This window comes from Tupaia chinensis, unplaced genomic scaffold, assembly GCF_000334495.1.
Source record: "Tupaia chinensis unplaced genomic scaffold, TupChi_1.0 Scaffold000682_1, whole genome shotgun sequence".
NCBI classification, from domain to species: Eukaryota; Metazoa; Chordata; class Mammalia; order Scandentia; family Tupaiidae; genus Tupaia; species Tupaia belangeri.
In genome coordinates this window covers 3,793,179-3,799,966 of record NW_006160205.1, presented here as the reverse complement: position 1 = coordinate 3,799,966, position 6,788 = coordinate 3,793,179, and positions in this window count along the sequence as shown.

Genomic DNA, 6,788 nt, shown 5'->3' with positions numbered 1-6,788 from the left:
CAATAAATGGCAATGGATATAGATAATAAACTATTATACAATATATAATAAAATATCTAAATATATATTATTATTACTATTGTTTTTGCTTGGCAAACTCCTAAAACCTCAATGTGGGTGTGCCTGTAAAAAACCTTCCCTGCCACCCCCAAATAGAATTAACTTTTCTATTTCCTACACCACTTTGGTACTTTTATACTTTTATTTTATTATTTCATAATAAGTTGCTCATTATATTCCCTTTGATAGGTCATGAGCTCTCTAAAGGCATGGATCATGCTGGCTTCAGCATCAGACGTCTTACAACCCATAGTGTGCTATCTGACCATGTGGTAGGTGCTCAGTGGACATTTGTTAAATTGAACAAAAACACTAAGCTCAGAGACAAAGGGAACTCTCCCATCTTTATGCCCAAATGAAGATGGGAATGTAGAGAATGTTTTTATTTGAAAAAGAAATCTCAGGGGCTTACTTGAAAATGGCCTGTGTGCTTACAAAAATGAATGCCAAAAGCAGTGCAGAAGCAACTCTGGCCTGGTGCAGCCTCACTGCTAGAAAAGAACCCAGCCTCCTCCTTTGACTCAGCAGCTGCAAAACAGATGGGAATGAGTGTGGCTCAGTCACGCTGACACTGGACTGAGGAGCAGGGGCCAGTCTCCAAAAGGAAGAGGACATATCCTCCCCCGTGTTCATTTAAAGATACTATGCTCCTTAAGGGTCACTATCACTATACCCACATACCTTGATGTGAGTTTGGGTACTCACGGGGGAAAGAAAGGGTCTAAAATGGTCTCCATGCACTTCGTGTGGCTGGTGTAAAGCTGAGATGTTAGCCATATTGCCTAAAGACATCCTTTCATCTTCCCTAAGGTCTTGCATTTTCTTCAGCCCACAGAGTGATGTGCTGGGGACAAATGTAGTCAGAGTGACGGGAAAGATCTGAGCGGAGAGCTTTGGTCCAGAAAATGTCCGTTTATGGGGCTGAGTCTGCAAAAAGTGCAGTAGTTTGGCCAGAAGCCACTGCCACACAAGCAAAATTCCAAGCAGCTGTGTATCCCCTGCTCCTGCCCCCAGCTCCCACTGCCCCCGGTCTGAAGGAATGGTCTCCATCTTTATTGCCTGGCTGCCAGAAAACTCTCCAAGTTAGCTAGCTATTCTTACTCCATTATCCAGGGCCCCACCCTCAGTCCACAAAGCAAAGGACAACTTTTCTTTTTTTCTTTGATTAATGAACTAACTAATGCCCCCCCCTCTGACATAACCCAGGGGACTATCAGGCATGGAGTAGGGTGAGGTGACATGCAAAGCTGGAGAAATGGTTGACTTCAAGTAACTTCCAATCAAGCTGGTGACAGGGATCACACACATGCAATTAGGACATGGTTTTGATAAGCTCCCAAAGAAAAGTATGTTCGAATAACTGTTGTCAGTGGCACAAAAAGAGTAATTGTTTCACTTTTTCAGTGAATTGGTAAGACAAAAGTCTGTGGCCCACTGTGGGTCACTGGAGGAGACTAGCACCAACCAGTGTCAGCATAGATTTTATAAACTGTTCCAAGAGCTATCAATTATATGACAGATCTTGGGGAAACAGCTTGTGTTGAACTTTCCCTTATAGAAGAGAGTGGCGGTTTGCAGGATTTTAATGGCATGTGTCTAGCATCATCATAGTATTACTGCCTCCAGGTATTAAATCCTTGCCACATGGTTCCAATACAGAAGATTTTTTCTGTATGATAACCATGTGCCTGAGCCTCCCATTCCTCGCATAGCTCAGCAGATGCACATCTAAGCTTGATATTACATTTCCATGCATGCTGGACACTCATTTGTTTTAACTCTGTGGAGGAGCTCCAGGCTCTGTAAAAGATCTGTATCCCTTGAGAAACTGGTGCCTGGGGGTGGGAGAGAGGGGAAAATTCAAAACAGTTGATAGGAAGAATGAGTTGTTTCAACCTCCAGACACAGATTCCAGTAGCATTACATGGGGAGAGAAGGGGAAAGAAAGTGGTTCATGAACGAAGGAGTCAACAAACCTAGTTTAACCTCTGGGACAGTCTCAAACTATAATGGGTTTGCGAAAATTGCAGATTCTTGCGGCCACCTGAGACTTGACTATCCAGCACACCTCTGTGTCTTTCAGCCTTTAGCTGGAAACATTTTCCAGGGCAAATGCATCGGTGGCCAGCAAGGATCATCTTTTTCTGACACACGTGGTATTAAAATGTCACCATGCCTTTGCTTTGTTTCTCTGTCTTATCACAAACCTTTTCTCTTTACTGGGGATGCAGAGATACGGGTAGGAAGAAGTAAAACATCACTGGGAAAGAAAAAGTGGGAGAGCGAGAGACAAAAAGAGAAAAGGAGAGAGAGAAAGAGAGAGATTAGAGATGGCACAAGGGGAGCAGTTAGTGTAATGGCTACATCGCTGGACTCCCACATAGTCGACTGCAGTTCGCATTCCAGACCCGGTGGCTTAAAACTCACGCCGGGCGCATGTGCGTGTGTGCCCAAGATACTGAGAGGAGAATGGAGAAGGGATTGCTGTGTGGTCATCCTCCCTGCGGGTGGGGGGGGGCGATTTCTCGCTTTCTGTCTCTGTCTGGCAAGCGCACGTGCCCTATAGCAAAAAAAAAAAAACCTCTCAAGAGATGGCACAAGGGGATGAAAATCCATACTGGGGGACCAGCAGAGGGTGTGGTGATTAGGGATGTTGGACTCACACATGGCTGATCACGGTTCGAGTCCTGGACCTGGCAGATTGCTTTTTCACTTTCCCTCTCTCTCGCTCTGTCCCTCTCTGGTCAAATTTTAAAAATAATAAATAAATATATAAATGTATGTTAAATAAAATAATTATTTTTAAAAATCCACACTGCCATAAACACATTACATGGGGAACTACATAAGCAGGTATATAATAGGAAATTTTTATTTTATAAGAGTAAAAACTAAAATGAAGATGACATAATTCTGACAATTTAAAGTTAATACAATTTGTTGGTAAGACGAAACTTTCACAGGGTTGGTAAAGTTTTTCTGTAAAGGGACAGATAGTAAATACTTTCAGCTTTGTGGTCCTATGGTCTCTGTCACAATTACCCAGCTGGGACACCATATCTTTAAAGTAGCCACAGACAATACACGTAAATGAGTGTGGCTGGATTTGGCTCCCAGCAGAAGCTTGTGAACCCATGCTAGAAGATGAAATAGCAGCTCTCTCACTGGTCAAACACAGCTGTCAATCCAAAGTAGGACAGTGTCTTGGGACACCTTTCCCATCACCTTCCCAACGTTAATAGGCCACAGTTGAGGGTAAAAGCAGCAACTTTCATCTTTCCTCTTTGAGAAGGAAAATTCTGGAGCATGATTATTTCCCATCTTCTCACTAATTCCATAAATTTGCATCTCACATGTCTTTAAAAGAGGGAGGTAACTATGCCTCAAGAGACCAGTAGATTTCGTGCCATCTCCTGAAAGCCCAGAGCAAAGACACTGTGGCTACATTGATGGTCCTTTTCCAGAAGCACAGCTAAGACCCTGGGGAAAATGAGATATAATAAGCCCGGGGGTTCATAGTCTAGTTTCTGTTCTTTTCATGATTTCATTAGAAATCTTTGGTTTGGTCTGTCCCTGTAGTCCTTGAACTCAGTGAAGTCCTAGGTCACACGCTACGTTACAGAACCGAGTTCACCAATGGATAAAATAAAGGGTGGGAAAGTTGTGAGAATTTCCATTTAGAGATTTCAGAAAAAATAATCTCCTGAGCATATTCCAGACCATTCAAGCATCGGGTCTCTGGTCTTTTGCTTTTCCCTTAGCTGAGATGTTAAAATAGAATGACTTAGATGTTAGACAGGTTCGTTGGAAATCACCAAGTTGCCAAGATAGTCCTTAAAGAATGAAACTGTTTCTGAGCTCCAGCAGTTGGTCTACTGACCAAAAACAATATTTGATAAAGTAAAACCCTTGCCCAAGGAAAGGATCTGACAAAGCCTTCAGAGCCCATTTCAGTAGGATTTGGGGGTTCTGACAAATTTAAAGGGTCCTGGTATGTGTAGAGACTTTTCAAAGAACGTTTTTTGTCCCAGTTACAGCAATGACTCACTGTGAGAACAAGTGAAACAGTAGCAGTCCAAGAACCTGACAGTTACCATAGCAAGAAAGGGACATTTGACAAACGGAACCCTTTTATGATAATCTTAACAATGTAATCTTTGCCTGTGTGTAAACTCCACCTTTGAGGCTGGATGCCAAGTTTAGGGGCTGGCCAGAGGACGTGCTGACCCAGAACTCTGCAGGTCACACATTTTCATTTTTCCATGAGTTTGTTTGTTTTGTTTTACCTCTAAAGATGAGCTGGGAAATTTATTGACCAAATTACATTTTGTAAAATCCTACCTCAACTTCAGAAATAGCAACGAATGTTGAGGAATAATCCTATATTACTGGAAAATATTGGAACATTGTACAAATTCTTCTACCAGCCCAGCTCCTCAGTGGTTGATATTTCTTTTTCTTTATTCTGAATGGTCCTGTTCTTTTTATTCCAAGCATACTTTTATTCATACTAAGAAATACATAAAACATATGTGTTTGGTTCCATGTTTTTACAAAATAAAAAAATTAGCTAGCACCAAGATTAAAACAATATATATTACTAGTGCTTTAGAACTTCTCCCTTGGGCCTCTTCCTTGGTGCCACTCACTTTTTTTTTTTGGAGAGGTTTTTGCTATAGGGTGCTTGCGCTCGCCAGACAGAGAGAGACAGAGAGACAGAAAACAAGAAATCACCCCCCAGGGGGGATGGTCACGCCGCAATCCCTTCTCCTCCATTCTCTCAGGATCTTGGGCACGCATGCACACGTGCCTGGCATGAGTTTTAAGCCATCGGGTCCGGGACGCAAACCGTGGTCAACTACGTGGGAGTCCAGCGACATAGCCATTACACCAAATGCTGGTTCCCGGTGCCACCCACTCTTCTAACACCATAGAATACTTTGTACCAGGGGTCCTCAATAGAGGGACCCCACCCTCAATCTGAAAAATCAGCAATATATGGTGACATTATTGTTGGCTCTGGCAACTGGGCAGTGAGTGCTATTGGTATCTAGGATGGCCAGGGATGCTGGTAAACATCCTACCAGGCACAACAGAGCCTCTTACAACCAAAAAACTACCAGGTCCCAAATGTAACTGATGCCAAAGTTAAGAAATCTTGCTTTACATTCATGGAACCATGCAATGCTTGCTTTTATGTCCAGTTTCATTTGCTCACCATAATATCTTTGACCTTCATGCACAGTGGTGCATGTGTCAGTGGTGTATTCATTCTCATTGCTGCAAAGTTTTCCCTCAATCACTTTTTTTTTAAAGAGATTTTTTGGTCTAGGGCACAGCACGGCATGTGGAACATTGTACAAATTCTTCTACCAGCCCAGGAGAGACAGAGAGCAAGAAATCACCCTCCAGGGGATATGGCCATGCTGCAATCTCTTCTCTATTTTCCTCTCAGGATGTTGGGCATACATGCACATGTGTTTGGTGTGAGTTGCTTTTTGTTTTGTTTTTGGTTTTTGTTTTGAGAGGTTTTTGCTATAGGGTGCGTGCACTCACCAGAAAGACAGAGAGAGACAGAGACAGAAAGCGAGAAATCAGCCCCCTCCCACCCCCCCCAGGGTGAATGACCACACAGCAACCCCTTCTCCTCCATTCTCCTCTTGGAATCCTGGGCATGCACGCACACACACCTGGCTTGAGTTTAAGCCATGGGGTCCAGGACTCGAACCACAGTCGACTACATGGGAGTCTAGTGACATAGCTATTACGCCAACTGCTGGTTCCTTGGCGTGAGTTTTAAGTTGCCGGGTCTGGGACTTGAACCATGGTCAACTACGAGGGAGTCTAGGAATGTAACCATTACGCCATCTACTGGTCCTCCTCAATCACTTTTTAAAAAGCCGCTCAACTCCCCAGATTTTTACTTGACAATAATTATCAAAATATAGATGGTTTTTCTTAACATTCCACATCTTAATCCTGTATCTTTGCTTTAATACCTTAAAAAATTGAAGTGCTGCTTTATCACAAGAAAATTAACCCATGGCTTGCTTGTTTGAGTGAGTGACTGTTTCATTTGTTCCTTTGCTTTTTCACTCATTCAATAACCATCTGGTTTTCTGCAAGGCTTTTCTAGGTACTGGAGGATAAATAAAGAATGTACATTCTGATGCTTGCTTTTGGAAATTTACAGAAGTATGCTGAGGCTCAGCAGGAGGAATGGGTGGGCAGGCTTGGGGGTGGAGCAAGGCTGGGCTGGGAGGTGGCAAGTGTGTAAAAGGATGCTATCTTTCACTACCTTTTCAACCTGTTGCCTGAATTTGTCCTCACACTGTTCCCCCAACATCTTTTTATCATCATCTTACAAACCACCTTAAAATTGTTGAAAAGAGAGCACTTTTGGAGTAGGTGCTAGGAAAAACCACTGCTTCCCACTAGGTACTTCCCACCCTGTGGCCTAATGCTATGGATTTCACCTGGTAGGCAAAAGTAGAAAGTCCATTTGGTCCTTCAGTCATAATTGGCAGGAGGTAATTCCAAGTTAGCCTGTCCTCTCCCAATTTTATATCCATTTCTAAAGAAAATCGCATTACATCAATGTCCCAGATGAGGGTTTCTCAATATTGGCATTAGTGAGAGTTTGGCTTGGAATTCTCTCTTTTAGGGGCATTGTAGGACACTGAGAAGCATCCCTGGCTTCTTGTCAGTAGATCCCAGTAGAATCTCTT